The 17,159-nt window shown below is 44.1% G+C and overlaps 1 long non-coding RNA gene across 1 annotated transcript; it reads right to left on the bottom strand.

Annotated features, from left to right (window-relative positions):
- Positions 1–586: 586 nt before the first annotated feature.
- Positions 587–7,482, bottom strand: LOC125945597 (uncharacterized). The gene is made up of 3 exons (XR_007467035.1): positions 7,076–7,482; positions 5,839–5,940; positions 587–2,880 (listed from the first exon to the last, which is right to left on the bottom strand). It is a non-coding gene; the product is annotated as an uncharacterized LOC125945597 (long non-coding RNA).
- Between the last annotated feature and the right edge of the window lie 9,677 nt (positions 7,483–17,159).

Genomic DNA, 17,159 nt, shown 5'->3' with positions numbered 1-17,159 from the left:
AAGAATTCTATTTTTTTAGAGCAAACAGTATATGCATAAGACCAAATGATAATATAGAATATGCTGACAGCAGCTACATAAACAAAAATTTCATACTTTCAAGAAATTGTCAGATGGTCTGAGCAAAGATCTACTAATGCCAAAATTATGGCCATTAGTTATAAACGGCCTATTCTGCAATACCTTCCTTACATTTAACTCAAATTATATGTGCAGTGTACACACATGGTGCTAACTACAGCTGAAAAAGATTGGCACTATTCCTTGAAGTAAGAAGTGCATGGTACTTTTTCACGCATTAGCAGCAGTTTGCCTTGCGATTGTTAGCCTATGCAAATGGATTTAAAACTTCTTGACGTCCCTGTCCCCTGGACAGGTTCAATAGTCGCATTGCGCCTCCTTTCATCAGTTTCTGGCCACAAAGTCATGCAGATAAAAACATTACCCTGAGTTTGAACCTGTTAATGCATTCCGTTTCATAATAATGCAATTGTGGTCACTGAAAAAAAGAAGCTCAAGTTGCGGAGCAGAAACAGATTCCAGGGTTACACTATGGCAGCTACGCCACGTGGACCTTTTCTTTTACTTCAGAAGGAGCTGACTGCAGGCATGTTCCACGGTGAAGGTTACTCTCGCCAGGATATCGTGAAGTATCCTGCAGTGTTGAAGTTCAGTCCTTTGCACAAAATGGCAGTTTCAGGTTTAGTGGGCTTGCAGGAAGACAAGCTGAAGTTAACTTCTTGGTTTAAACAGGCTTTTTTTGTTTTAATATGTCAAGCTTTCTTGCGACAGTTTGCACAGGTGGTCCGTTAGCGTCGCTATGAAGTGGACATAGAGCTGCTCTAGTTGGCATCTTGCAAATGTGTCAGTTTTCAAGCCCTTGATTTTCTGTCAGCATTCTTGAACTCTTGCTATTAGTAATTTCTGCCCGGCTGGCCGAATTATCCGGAGGCTCCACACTGACGCTACTGATGTCTTAAAGTGCCAACTTTTCAGGACAAGGTTCTTAGCTTTGTAAGTCTGGTTGAAGGAAAGGTGGCACCTATAGATTTCTAATCGGGACACGAGTAAGACGAACCAATGTGCCTTGGCTAAAATGTGTTATCCATAACTTCTGTAGGAAAATTTTGTCAAAGCTTCAACGAAAATTAATCTAATCAGGTAACATAATGATGAGGATGTGGTCAATGACCAAGTTACTGCCAGCATGCTACCACTGAGAGCAATTTTCTCAACCCTTGACTAACTGCTATACACTATGGACAAGACGTAACCAAGATTCGCTGGCTTGTTTCAATAATGTCCAGAATAGGCACCTGTAAGTGCCACCTTTCCTACAACCACATTTGCAAAGCGAAGAACCTTATCCTAAAAGTCTGCACTTGAAGACATAGATAGCGTCAGTGTGGGGCCTCAAGATAATTCGGCAAGCCGAGAAATTACTGACAGCACGATTACAAGTACACCAACAGAAAACCAAAGGCTTGGTAGACGATGCAATCTTCACAGCGCTAACTACAGCAGGTCATTGTTCAGAAGTTCTTGAATGCACAACTCTATGCCAACTTCACACCAATGCTACTGAAGCACCCATGCAGACAGTTGGAAAAAAAAAGCTTGATGCCCCAAGAGAAATGCGCCCACTCAAACCATGGAAGTTATGTGTAACTTGTCTTCCTACAACTACAATGAACCTAAAGCTGCTGTTTTGCACAAGGGAACAAACACCAACACTGGTGCCTCACTCAACCCGAGTCACCTGCTCCGTGGAAGGTGCAGTCAGTCAGCTTCTTTGAGAAGATGAGGCCTGCACCTGCACTGTCAGTGAGCTGTACAAATTACAGAAGCACAGTCTACAAGCTTATGTGTCTTAGTGTGAGCAAGGAACCCGTATGGGCTCCAAAACCCATCGAACCATTTAACCTAACCCAACGAGCCAAGCTAGTTTCGTTCCAAGAAAAGTTGCAGCACGTAGGCTTTTCCTAGAATTCTTTCTCGGCCAAGAACAAGCTTGGCTTGTTGTGTAGGCACATAAATAATGAAAAGGCATGCATCACTACCGGTGAAAAAAATTGAATGCAAAAAAAGCATAGAGTACACAGGTGCAGTGTCTATCACATACCATTATTGTGCAGTAGATGCTACATTGGCTAAACAAGCCAAATGTATAAATGACAGGCTGCGTAACCACGCAAACTTGATGTGTGGGTCAGTTGGCATTAGTATTGCACTGCTCTCAGTGCAATGTGCACCCATATTTAAAAACCACTTGAATGTGGCAAAATATAAGGACCAGAGTGCTTCAGAGATATGTGAATCTTTCCTTATTCAAATGACGGGGAACCAGTGTGTTAGCTCCCTATCAATAGAATTATTAGACATTGAGACTGCTTATCATCACTGTAAAACAAATCGCGCTAGCCATACCATGCTCCCTTTTTGTATTTGTGTGAGCAACATGCATTCAGATTGATCCATTCCACCCCTTTCGTCCTTGGCACCATATCACTGTGCGAGTAAAAACTGGACTTTTTCTTAGTGAAAGAGTGTTAGTTTAACACACAAACTAGCTCCATGGCAGTTTGTAATAAAGGAGTATAAGCATCCTCTGAAAACATGCCCATAAAGAACAGTGCTAAAAGAGCTCTTTAAAAAAAGAACATGAGTGTATCTCTCATAAAGGCCAACTCTTGTGTCTTTTACTTGACATATTTTTCAATACCAATATTGAGGTGCAAGCTCACCATAGTATATTACCTTGCCAATGAAGCAAATCACAGTGGTGCTTGACTGTCGTGGGAACAACTCGGATGTGAAGATTGGCACCAATTCGCAGCATAGCATGTTCTGCTTACACTTCATCACCAGGCCCAGCCATACCTATAGCAGCATTAAAACAAGTGAGCTTAGTGCCATAAGAGAAACAATATAGAAAGTGACACTATGAACAAAGCAACCTTCATTAGGCATAAACAGTAATAAAATGCAGACATTGTACCCATAGCTAACTTGACTTTGAGCAAGATAGCATGCACAGTAAGAAAGATCTGATGTATAAGCCATCTACTTGAAGATTACTCGAAAGCCCCTTTTTGCCGCCCCCCCCTCCCCCTCATGCACGGATGGCTGTCTGGCTGAGTAAACCTGGTTTATCCCAGATATAGTGTAAGCAAGCGTTGTCACTTGGGGGGGCCAATCCTAATATTATTGCAGAACATGTATTCTTACAATGATGTTAATTTTTTTGTAACGCTGGCCATCCTGCAACATTATAGCATCGATAAGGCTAATCGCATTACCCAATAAGGCTAACCAATAAGTGTCCCAAGAAGCATAACTCCGGATTTCTACTGGGAAGCATTCACTACATTTTGACAAATATGCTTCTATAGCTTCAACTCTATTTTCATCAACATAGTACAAGCTTCAAGCATCTGCACAAACTTAATGCAAAAGGGTGCCATTAGGAATACCACAATAGTTTTCTACCAATTCAGCCTTTAAAATAAACACTGGCAAGTTCTTTACTATGCCTAGAACAAATGAAGCTGTTCTGGAATTGAATAAGCCTTTTCCATACATGCGAAAATCACCACCACTATGACTTGCTTATGGGCATTTTGTAGACAAAAAACACCAAGCACAAGAGTTGAAGCTTGGGCAAGTCGGTAACTTCATTTTGGTGGTGCTCACGTGAGGGAAATAAGCGACAGACAGAGAGTGAAAGCGTGCTGTGCTCTATCGCTCTCTGTCTGACTGTGACTTCCTTGGTATGCGTGCACTGTGGATGTTCCTTATCTCTTTAGTATGTGTGCACAGTGAATACCATTGAAAGGAACATAGAGATGAGATAATGCTAGAATGAATACAATGAACAAGAAACGTGCCTTCTGATGCAGCACATCCTTATGCGACACAATTTTCTAGCAACATCCTAAGCCTGCTATTGCACTGAAAATGGCTTATTCGAGCTGCTGTACAAGACAAGTTTGCTTTTACAGAAGACTGATGACATTTGTTCAATTATTTCGACAAACTTGTGGTTATGCAGTAATGTGAAAAGGTGGCATCATTAAAAGCCACCTTAGTTCTTGTGTAAAAAAATTAAATTACATTATGGGGTTTTACATGCCAGAACCACAGTCTGATCATGAAGCACGCCGTAGTGAGGGACTCCGGAATAATTTGGACCACCTGGGGTTCTTTAACGTGCGCCTAAATCCAAGTACACAGGTGTTTTCGCATTTCACCCCCTTGGAAAGGCAGCCGCCATGGTCACGATTTCATCCCGAGACCTCGTGCTTAGAAGCTCAACGCCATAGCCACTAAGCAACCATGGCAGGTATGCAAAAAAAAAAGAAAGCATACAGTCAACTCCACAGATCAGGCTAGGTATAAATAAGCAACAGTCAACAAGCTGAACCTTTGCATGATTGCTTTGCATAATGGTTCAGGTAAAAACAATTGCCGAAACATTCCAGATGCACTCAACACGATTTGGAGAAGACAGCATATGAGAGTTAAAAATGTTGAAAGGAAAATGTTTAGAGTAGTGCTTTGCTGCTGCAATGGTTTTTGTCAGTGCGCCAGTGAGCACAGTACGACTGAGGCAGCTGCTGAAAATAATAGATCCTCTTTATGGCTTTTTAGGGACTGATTTGCATGGTTTGTTGCATGCCTCAGGAATTTGCTTATTTATTTATAAACATACCTCATAGGCTCCAGTTGGAGTATTGCATGAGGTGGTAGGAAAAAATTTCTGAACTAAAAAGGAGAACATTCAACAAAAGAACTCAAACAAAACAAGAAAAAAACATACTCTCTCACAATGTGGCTGCAAATCGGGCAGCTAGGTTATAAAAACAAAGCAATTAGAAACAGTTTCATACTGGTAGTGCTTTAGGAGACAGAATGTTAAATTCTGAGCTTCGAACACTTTAAGCCACCTTTTGTGGCCTTTTGGTCTGAGGTCCCTTCTCTCTAGTATTATGGGAATCAATAACCCCGCTCCCGCCAAATTTTTTAAAAATGTAATACACAATTAGGTCAACTTACAGAAATATAATTAAGAACACAGAATTTGCGCATGCACATATGTTAGAAGAGAGAGAAACAGAAGTCTACAAGAATGCGTAATAACAAAGGTAACCAAAGCCCTGCTGCTTTTGTTGGGCAAATCATAGCAAGACATGAAAGGATATGCATGCCTCACAAGATGGTCCCTAAAGAAATTGCCACAATGCAGTCAGTAGGGAGCACCATGAATTTCTACAATAGCCTCCAATTACATTTAACTCAGAGGAGGCTACTTAAATGAACTGATTAAACTGAAGGTAGGCCAGATTCAAAATATGCAATTCAAGTAGACCGAAACAGCAAGTTATGAATATAGCATATTCATAGCAACAGTGCTGTACATTATGTCATACATGCCAACCTGTGAACTTTATATTTTGTAAAAATTCTGCAGACAAAAATTTTTTATTGGCGAGATAGCACACATTTTTTTAAAGCTTCCTCTCAGCACCCACACTGTTGCATTGATACACACATAATTAACCATTATTTAACAGCACACAAAGCAGCAGCGAACTGAAACACCAGAACTTACAACACTGGTTTATATCACCAGAGCACATTTGCAGTGTTCTTGCTGCTGCCGATTTAGCCTGTTTAAGAAATTTATCTGAACAAACTGGCCTAACGCAAGTGCCCCCTCTGGTATGCTCGTTAGAGATCTTCACGAAAAATACGAAAAATTCAGGAGAGTTGACAGGTATGAATTATACCAACAAAACCTACAGCTTGTGTAAGTGGCAGGGACCATTTTGTACACACCTTGTCGCAGCATGCAGATCAGATGCTTTGCCGTGCTGTTCCGGCTGCAGAAATGTCTTAGGTTCCTATGCGGTGCCTCTGGTTCACGAAATCTTGACATCCCTAAACAATAAGAAATGTTCCAATTTACTGTAATCCCTGCTGAAACTGCAAGCTTGCAAGTTAACAAGATCATGTTACATTCTGAAAAGTCTCATACAACCAAACTACACGAAGCTGCATCTGGTTGTGCAAACATCTGATTGTTACATCACAAGCGGTTATTTAACTGAAATGAAACTGCAGCAAACATAAATCTATCAAAAGCTTCACACAAACGCACATCTGTAGGAAGTTAAATGTGAATTGTACTACGAAGAAAATTCCTTAGCACATGAAGTGTTCCAAAATCGAATTTCTTTATGCGGTGGAACAAAGCATTGTCTCGAAGGACGATGCACTGGAAATTACCCCAAGAACAAACGCTCTATTTTTCAGCAGAAAAAAAAATTCGATGAAAAAGAAACACGGCTGTTGTAATCTCGGCTTCTCTGAAATAAACATTTACAAGCACACGAAAACACACAGGACACCCAACACAAGAAATACAGCCTGTCTGGCGACACTATATGTAGTAGAATTCGCGTACAAGCTAAAATCTGGCCATGCGTCAGACACAACAATCTAGTACCATCTCGCGCAGCCGTTAGCTGACGTACAGCCTCCCGCATTTTTAACTATATCGCACCAGCATACTATGAAATGGGTGTGCGTCGTCCTGAGAATAGCAGCTTAGCAGATGACGCTTGCGCTGGAGAGTGCTTTATGCGCCTCTGCTTACTTTTGTCGGTCTCGCTAAGTATCGCCGTTGAAGGCTCTAAAATGGCCCATGATCGACGCTCGCGCAATATAGTTACAAATGCGGAAGGCTGTACTTCTAGAAATACCTATACAGAAATTACGTACACAAGCAGTAACTTTCCCTGCTTGATTTTTTTCTTTACCATTCAGGTCAAACAATCACCGTTAGCATACGTTATAGCAGAAAGTAAATACATGATAAAGCTCCTGGCAACGTCCAATACGTTTCAGGACATTTTTTGTGAGACTGTTCGCTAAATGTGCACTGCGACATGAACGAACATTCGAAAAACACATTTATCATTGTGGTCGCTTTACTAATCATCTCGTGATCCGTATAACAATTCACACTTCACGAACCATTGACTACAAAACTGCGCGCAAGCGCCGGACTTACCTTTCTAGGCGTAGTCGGCAAACGCTCCTTCATGTCAGGTCGCGGCGTCGACTGCACGACGATCCTTCCGACGTAAACACTGTTGAATTGCGGATGAACTACAGCACGTAATAGCTCAACAAATTGTTCCGTGCACTGTGATCCGATGCGATATTATCAGAGGCCGGGAACAAAGAAAGCGCAAGCGGGCCATAACTACGATAATCGACATCGGCGAACCACGCGAAAGGTACTGCGAGCTACGTTACGCGGTCCCAGGGGTTAGGTGATCATCAAAGCACACAAGGGGCACGACATTTTCTCTCGGCACAGCGTACACACGATTAAACATCCACATCGACCTGCCTCAATGCAGCGCGCACACACAGCAACAGGCAGCAACAGCACGGTCAAGCCCCTGGGGCAGTGGCAGCGCCTCCTGGGGGCACCGAAAGCGACCATGCTTTCGTGCTTTTGCCCACTGTCGGCCCTTTGGTGACCGCATGTATCGTGACGGCGTAGTATGTGGTAGTTTGTATGGGTGTTCTGTGGTAGTATTTCGATATTATGCATCTTATACGGCGGGTTCCAGCCACGTTCCTTTCAATAGTGAGGACAGTAATTTATGGAACTGCGGGACAGTGTGGCCGAGTGGCTTTGTGGCCGAGTGGTCACGACGCTTGCCTTGGCTTATTTGTTTTTTTTTCTTCTTATTTATTAACCTTTTCTTTCTTTTTTTTTTTTCTCTGTGTTTGGCAGCGCCGTTGGTTGTGCCCCGGCGCCGACGCGAAGCGGCTGTCGTTGCGGTGTTGCGGAGCGCTCGCTCGTGTGTACCAATTTCAAATCGAATTTTACCGTAAATAGTTCAAGCATTAAATCGAGCATGACAGCTACAAGTAGACCTTTTTGGTGCAAGTGGGACCACTATGAGCCAGTTTAACTGGTTTAACTACCAAACGGGTCCCCTGTTTAGACCCATTTCTGTGTCGGAGTTTCCTGTTAAAACCTGCCTGCGGGCCAAATAGGCCCCTGTTTGGTGCCAGTGCCCAGTATGAACCTGTTTGTTCGCTAAACGGGGCCCCTGTTTAGACCTATTTCTGTGTGGGAGGGTCCCGTTTAAACCTATTTGCAAGCCAAACAGGACCCCGTTCAGACCTGTTTGTGTGTAAACGGGTCCTGTTTACACCTGTATGTTGCCAAACAGGACCCCGTTAAAACCCGTTTAAACCTGTATAACCCTGTTTGAATTTAAATAGGATTTTTTAGTAGGGCCGTTCGCTCGCTCGCACGTATATATAAATGGAGTGAACCGCCAGCGTCCGCGTAGCGAACGCGTGCTTGAACTGGCCGTAGAGGGCGGTACTTGTACTATATAACGAATGCATATACGCTGAAAAATGCAAGATGGTACGATACTAGAGGGCGTTACTTGTAGTATGAAAAAATAAAAGGTTAGTTTTATGAAAACAGGAATGACGTCTCACGTACGGAAGGAGAGAGACTCCCTCCGGAGCTTCGCCCACTCATCATCATTCACCCCGTGGATATGCTGTGAATTTTTTTTCAATAGGTCAAGGGGATCTAATAAACGACATTCGTCTTGCAGGGTGAAAAAGGAGTTGCTGCGTTGTGCAGCGGAACTGTTAGACCCTCGCTATAATCATCAGTCCGTCGTCCACAGCTTCACCGAGCTGGGGGAGAGATAGCGGAGAACGAGTGAAAAGGGTAGAAAAAAATGTCGCAGTTTCGCCCGAAAGGTGAAACATCAACTGCGATAGCAAATTAGTGGATAGCTATACGGAGTAAGGATAGTGGTTTTATCAGCTGTATAAACTTGGACATGCAGCAGCACCAGCAACGCGCAGAACTGTTGTCGACGCCGTCGGTGTTTTGCCCGCGTTCGCACCAAACGCGCGCGGCGTTGCTGACTGTTTCCGGTGCCTCTGGGGGCGGCTCGGAGGTTTTCGACGAGATCAGAATGGGGCGCTCGTCGAGCAGCGTCGGAAATCTTACCTACCTTCTCACCGCGCAATTTTTTTATAGAAATACACATTTGGTGCCGCAGCTAAACGTCGCCTCCCCTCCCTTCCTCCCCCCCCCCCCCGCGGCCTTTCGCGGGATAGAAGTCGCGTTTGCTCTCTATATATGGTGATTGTAAAGGAGGAAAGAGACGTTTAATTCTGCAGCCCTTTAGAGCTAGCTAGAGCATGGCGCAGGACGCGCGTTTGCTCTCCGACGTGCGTTCGCTCCCCGTGAAAGAGCGCGTTCCTCGCGCCCTTTCACTCGCACATACAGCGTCCGGAGCGCGGCGACGATTTCATCGCCGTTGACGTGATACGGAACCTCACGGCGACGGCGACGCCGATGGCAGAAATCCGCTTTGGAGTGTCCATATAATTGCTATCGCAATAATAGCATGTGAGGTGGATAGGAGTGAGGCAGGTGGTAGTGGGACGCGTAGAGCTGCTGCCGCGCTTCCCCGCGTTCGCGCCGAACGCGCCAGGTGTCTGTGACTCTAGGCGATGCCTCTGGTGGCGGCTCGGCCGGTTTTGACCAGAGAACTGGACACTTGTCGCTTCCGAAAGACTTAGCGAGAGCTAGGGGAGCTGAGACTAAGCGCAGAAGAGAACATCCTGAGCTTAGATTGAGGGAAGTCGACAGTTCGTGTAGGCGAATAAAAGAAGATTAAGATGCTCGTGAACGTGGCCGGTCGAATTCATCGCGATACTACGCAGAACATCACGAAGAAATCCTGAGCGCCAGGAAACAGAGGAGACTGGAAGATCCTGGGTTGCGGGGGCTATGCAACGACTTGCGACTAACGGTGGTAATGGGTGCTCGATTCGGGGTCCTCTTTTTTGCTGTGGAAAAATCAGTGACGTGGCGTTAACTTAGCAATGGCGAGGACTACCATCAGGACTTCCGAGGAAGAAGCCACTCGACTGTAGCGACGTCGAGTGACGTCGTGAACGGAAACGTCGACAAAGATCCGATCCTGAAGCGAGAGCTAGGGAAGCTGAAACCAAGTGTCGCAGAAGAGAACATCCCGAGTTTAGCTAGAAGAGAGATTGATAATCTTAGCATTCTCAATCTGCACTGGCATGTAAAAAATATGCGTGGCTCTGCTATCGCAAACACCCGACACCAGCGGAGATGGGGGTAGTCTAGCAAAAGTTAGACTAAGTGTGTGGTTTACCATTGCTTTACTAGGCTTTACCGAGCTCCGATGGTCTCTGGTGTTTGCGATAACAGAGCCACGCATATTTTTTTTGTCGGAGGCTGGTCGCACTTTATCATCCATACTGACGCGTCTGCCAGTTCGGTGAGCGCTGAGATCACAACTTCGATGCCGGAACGTCTTGCTGGTTTATTGATGTGAAACACAGCTTGGACTTAAGGAATCAGTTGTTCGGGCATACGGTTTCCGAGGTCACAGTCGATGATTCCTGGAAATGTCGACTCAGATATGTTCAGGAAGGCTGCTGACGAGGTCACCAGGAAAACCAACAAAATTCAGGCAGCTCATTCGCTATATGAACTTTTGTCAAGCTTGATGCACGTATAACCTGCAAACGGCTGTTTTCAAGGCAGCAGAGGCAACTCACTAGCTCAGAATGGGCTAACTCAAGCAGAAATACGCCCTTTCTTTAGCGCGAGGCGTACTTCCAGCATGTGTGGTTGAGTACCAGGTGTAGGAATCGAAGCTGGTATTCGCTTGGTAGATATTGTCGTGAGGGTCAGCCCAGGAGCCAATTAAACAAAAATAGCGAGAACGTTCTCCATTTCAGCGTGATAGGTTCACTGCATAGGTTCCTGCCTAGCGCCTTTGTTAGATGACCATTTGATGGCGCAATACGACATGAAATTAAAAGGCAAATTAGGAACTTTTGCAGCTTACAAGGCTTCCTATATGTGGATCACTATGTAGCGTTTTTTAACACTTCGAGCATCTATCAGAAGAACAGCCATAATGTTTTCGATTTCAGTGTGATACATTCTGGCTGTTCTTGCCCAATGTGTTTCGGGGCTGACCCTCACGATAGAGCCAACAAGTGAATAGCAGCTTCGGTTCCTCCACCTGGTTTGTGGTCCAACCAGGACCACAAACGATGAAAGTATGCGATGTGCTCAAGAAGGGGCTTACTTCTGCAAAGTTAGCCCATTCTAAGCTAGTGAAGCGCGATTGCCTCTGCTGCCTTGAAAAATGCAATCTGCAGGTCGTTGGTGCATCAAACACAACCTAGTTTCGCATGGCAAACTGGCTCCTGAATTCCGCTGGGTTACCTGATGACCTCTTCAAGAGCCTTACTGAACATATCCTAGTCGACATTTCCAGGGCTCTTGGACAGCGACCTCGCAAACAGTACGCCCGAACAACGGTCACTGCTTAAGTCCAAGCTGTATTTCAAATAAATAAATCAGCAACACGTGTCGGCATAGAAGTAGTGCTCTCAGCGCTAAAATGAACAATAGGCAGCACCTTGATCTTGCAATGTATCGAACATGGGTGTTCACGTTTGTTTGATAGGACCTGCACAATTCGCGAATGACGCGAACATTGTACGCGTACGCTTTCTGGGGCATATATTATTCACAAGGCAGGTTCCGCATTTATTTTCTCTCATTTGTTTTACAGCATGACAAGGGCGTTCTATATCACCACAAATAGTGATATACGTTCGAATTTGCAATTGCATTTTCACTCAATAACGTCCTTATTTCCTGTCGTTACCTTTAGTCTTGCTTCTGGTATTTTTATAGGCTGTATATACATGTGTTCTCTCTTATCCGTACCTGTTCTTGCTTTTGTGTGCTTTTATTTCCATTTTGTTTTCTTTTCTCTTTGTCGTTGTTCACACGTGCCTGAAGTCTACGTTTGTGATTCAGTTCGCGACAGTTGCCGGTAGGCTGTAGCGGTTGCCTCATGTTGTGATTGATAACTCGCTGCTTTTGTTTTCTTGACGTTGGCTATCTTCGTTGCTTCCCGCCTTCTCCCATGTATACATTTTCGGTTCTTCGAATAAAACCACCAGTTCATAGCCAGACCCGTGTTGTGGTCCGCCTTCAGTTCTGTCCATCTGCGCTGTTCATTAAATATGTATATTCATTTATCCGCCTTAGTCGTAGTGAACACTCGGTTGCTGAGCTATTTTTACCGAAGTGTGCTTCGGGTGTACTTGTAGCAGATCTTGCCAAATGCCGTTTATCTAAAGATCAGTGATTTAGGAATGTAGTCCAAAGGGCTCTACAAAGCCCTAAAAGTGGGTCTGCGCTAACAGAAATATGGTATAATTGATTACATACATACACTTCTAAAAGCAATAAAGCAGGGGCAAGATATTATTTGAAAATTAATGTAACAGCAACACGTCACATAAAAAACTAGATAAAAGTCACATTAAAAATTTTTGCACTTTTTGCCCGTAAGAGGAAGCATCGATTGCGGTAGCAAATTAGTCGACAGCTATACGAACTAAGGATAGTATTTTTTTCGGCCGTATTAACTTGCCAACATAGGCGTACTAACTAAATTAACAAGCATGGTGTTAAGCATGATGATGACTATGGAAACTCGCTGTCAAAATAAAATGCATGGGGAAGCTTACGGTAGGGGTGGGTGAATTAGTTTTTTGGTGGGCCAACCTTAAGTTTTGGGTGGGCCAACATGAAGTTTTGGGTGTGCCAACTTGAAATTTGGGTGAGGTATAACTTGGTATTTGGGGGAGACAATTTGAAACTTAGGGGCACCCTTACTATAATTTGGGTGTATGCTGACTTAAATTTGAGGGTGGCGCAACTGAATTTCGAAGGTGGCCCGATTTGAAATTTGGGGGTGGCCTATCTTGATATAGTATAGTCTTGATATATAAGGGTGGGCTAACTTGAAGCTTAGCGGTGGCCGTACTAAAATTTGAGGGTGGCCCAACTTAATTTTTAGAGTGGCTCAACTTAAAATTTTGGGGTGATTGGGGGTGGCCTAACTTAATATTTAGAGGTGGGCCAATGTGAAACTTAGCGGTGGCTTTAATAAAATTGTTCGCCACCCTCTAATTTTAGTTGGCCCACCTTAAATTCGAGGGTGGCCCAAGTAGAAATGTGGGGTGTGTCAACTTGAAATTCGGGGCTTGGACAACTCCAGTGGAGTTTCTGCAACTTTTTATGTCACTAGTTCCGGAGCCATCCACTACGGCGTGCCTCATAATCAGAACTGGTTATGGCACGTAAAACCCCAGAAAAAGAAAGAAGATTGCGCATTTTCGCTTAGCAGCACCTATAGCAAACCACCAGTGTGTTCTTGAACTTTGTTTCCCAAACCATGTGCGTCATACAAAATATTCAAAGCGTACAGATTCGAGAATATAATTGTCTGGTGATATCTTGCCTTTTCGACTTCAGATAAAACTGCCCCCCGAAGTCGAGGAGCTCGTGGACAAGCTGAAGAACACCAACGTGTCTGCCCTCCTGGCACTGGTCAGTATGAAATGACGTGCTTATTGCTAGTGTGACAAGCTCTGATTTGTCTATGAATTAAAAAAAAATATTTCAGCAGTACCAATCTCACGTTGAATTTCGACGTCATTGCGATTAGCATTGAAGCTCTGTAGTGATGCGTCATGGTAGTGTGCATGCAACCGGGCTCATCTCTTGCGCTTCCACTGGACAGAGTGCTCCATCTCGAATCTCTGCCACAAAGGCCGCGTGCGGGAAGGTATATTGAGACAAGAAAGTCTGATTATGTATGACGTGGGTTCGATTCCGCCAACCACAGGAGAAAATTGTAAAGGACTCTTTTTTGTCATTTAAGAGCAGCAGATACCCGCTGACCCAAGCTGGCATCAAAGATCTTCATTGATCAAAAAAAAAAAAAAATTACGGGGTTTTACGTGCCAAAACCATGTTCTGATCATGAGGCATGCCGTAGTGGGGTACTCCGGAAATTTGGACCAATTGGGCTTCTTTAATTGGCGTGCACCTAAATCTAATTACACGGGTGTTTTCGCATTTCGTCCCCATCGTTTATTGATCAGCGGCATCTGCCCAGTCTCGCATAGCCAGTGACCCAAGTTGGCTCGACAGTTGGTTTCGAACCTGCTTTGCTCAACACAGCACTTCGATACTCTACCCATTCGGCCATGAACTATCTAGTGATCCATACTGTTAGACAAATATAAACAGCTGTTGGAAAGTATGAAAAATGCCCTACGAATGTGAACTATGTCACGAAAACACAGCGCAAGGCACCCCTCCGTCACTACCCTCCACCCGGCGCCTTGCGGGCCTGGGCGGGCACGCGTGGCCGCTCGGGGCATCAGGAATAGCCCCCCCCCCCCCCTCCCAACCCTCCCTCCGAAGCATTGCAGGCAGATATACTTACGCAGATATAGAGAAAAAAAAATCTCAGTGAAATGCAATACGTAGGCACTTGTGTTATACTATAGACGGTAGTTTTAAATCAAGGACCTTCAGAATGGAGAATAACGGAGCCAGGCAGGTGGTTCCGGTCAGGAAGTAGTGTTTGATACGATGAGAGTTTGGGTGCATGTAATGACAGCTTTGTACGAGTACCTGAATGCTGTGACCAACGCAGAAAGGAGTGTAATAATGAGCGTAATAATACGCTGAAATAGGACGGAAGAGAGAAAAGTGATGGATGAAGTAGGACAATCTTTCTTTTTATTCAATGTTGAGGAAGTCGGAGAAATTTACTCATCATGGCGACCACTTCGCCAGAACGAACGGTTAACAATTCGATGCGTGCTCTGTATAATAGTTTCCCACTTGGGCAACTTGTCGAATATTCTGCGATGATCGTACACGATCCCATACAAAACATGTGCTTTCATACGAGGGTTTATTAGACGTGTGGATTACGTGCAACATGAGATTTGTGGATGCAGTGGCCCCCTGTCTTAACGTCTTGATAGCACAAATGTTTCATGCCAATGCATGCACTTAATCTCGAGTGCCCACGAAGTGGCGCTGCGATCGTGTTTTATCCTCAATTCTCCAAAAAGCAGCACCCATTTTGTCAACATCGCCGATTTTTCATCAACATCAGCCATGCCAAGCACACTGACCCCAAAAGAAATCTGTTTTGGTGTGTTGATGCTGATAGTTTCAAGTTTTCCTATTTTGTGGTGTCCTCCTTTTCAGATTCCTTCAAGCGAGGAAGCAAGACAAAAAGTAATCCGTCAGACAACAGGTTTGTGGGCTACTTTTATCATTTCTTTTGCTGTCGCATATGTGCAACAAATTTGTACAAGATGAGATCATACGGTTCTCTGAACTCTTCGTAGGCGTCTTGTAAACCAGCACGCCTGTAAAGATACCAGTACTTTAAGCCAGAGGTAGAATCAATATTTTTCATTTATAAATGAAAACCGTAAAAAGTAAATTATTATTTCTTATGAATTTATGTATAACGAAAACGGGCAAGTGAAAGGCAACATAAAGAGCTCTGATTGAGCTCGGTTCTCTGCTGTAAAAGGCATCGCACTTCCAACTAAATGGACGACTGCGTAGGTGCAAAAGTCAAACGTGGTATTGGAAGCTGTCTGCCTAGGCTAGCTGAAATTCAACTTTTGCGAGAACGTTTCATTCAGTAAACTGTTGTGTTTGACTGTGCGGTTTATCAGACTAACTGCGACGCATGGACAGACCCGATTCTCTAGCTTTATTGCCAATTATATGGACACTCCAGACGCATTTCTGCCGTCGGCGTTGCCGTCGACGTCGTCGTGATGCTGCGTATAAATTCCAAGGGCGATAAAATCGTCACCGCGCGCCGCATGGCCTATGTGCGAATGAAAGCGTGCGAGGATGAGCCGGCGATATAGGTGTTTTTTCGAGCGTGAAAGAAGCCCGCGAATACACGCAAAGTGCCTCGAGCGGCCAGTCAAGCGGCCAGTCAAGCGGAAATTTTGCGTGTGTTCGCGGTCTTCTTACACGTTCGAAAAAAAAAACACACTTTTAAGTAGCATGTATTGATCAACAGAAAGCCATTTCTGGAGTTTTTCATGTTGCTCTACAATTTTCTCGTTGACACTTTTCATCTAATTATAATATTTGAGAAGTTGAGAATAATTACGTAATTATTCGTACGTTGAGTAATTACGTAATGAGCATCTCCAAGCAATGGCAAACATTGCCTTGGTTCTGCCCATATACGTGGCATTTGCATACTTTTAAATCTTGGGGCAGGACAATCGGGACACCCTGTTTAATAGAGTCGCATTCTAGTTGTGCTAGCTGGGATATCAACTGCCTCCACGCGCAAAGGAGGAATGCCACATGGCAGTAGCAGTATCCAGGAAATAGTAAAAAAATTAATTTAATTTTTTTCATGGTTCCTGGATAGTGCTAGTGCCATGGGGCGTTGCTTCTACGCTACACTGCTTCTTGAGCACTTATTCAATGTATTGAATGCAACTAAGGAGTGGAAGAGCGGCATATGTTCTCATAACATTTTAGTGCCAACGAATAAGGTGAGCAAGATATTCAGTGAGAAAAATAAAGGTGAGATGCGACGCGACCACTCATATATCAAAAATGTGGGGGAAAATTCATCTATTAGCTATATTCACACAAAAAGGAAAAACAGCAACATAATTTTCTCGTAGGAACAACAATCAAAGGTGCACCGACGCTTGGAAAAATAGAAACGCAACTCCCTTGCCATTTGAGGTATGCTCATTGCTGGATTTATTCAGCTTACCGCCAACGCACAGAGGTCATTAGGGTAGCGGAAGTACATCGTAACAGTACAAATACGATAAAAAGTAAAAAGGAATAGCGTAGCTTGCACTGGAGGCACAATGCTAAAGAGCGGAGCTGATGGGCACCTAGCTAGTCCTGGCTTTTAGTCTAGGCTAAGCACTACCAAGTCATCCCCAGCTTTTTATTAATATTATCATTATTATTATTGACCGATTATCAATTAGCTATTGATTGGCTATCGATTGGCTATCGATGACTAAGCTTAAGTAGTCCCAGCCATGCTTAGCTAGACTTAGGCTCAGCTTCGCTAGTTCACAGGGGTACGTGCTATTACGCTTGGACCCTTTCTAGAAGCACAACCGCCAGGATCGGCCCACATTTTTTTTCT

This window comes from Dermacentor silvarum, chromosome 5 (genome assembly GCF_013339745.2).
Source record: "Dermacentor silvarum isolate Dsil-2018 chromosome 5, BIME_Dsil_1.4, whole genome shotgun sequence".
Lineage (NCBI taxonomy): Eukaryota > Metazoa > Arthropoda > Arachnida > Ixodida > Ixodidae > Dermacentor > Dermacentor silvarum.
Note: the sequence above shows the minus strand (reverse complement) of the source record. Positions and strands in the feature narration are given on the sequence as shown.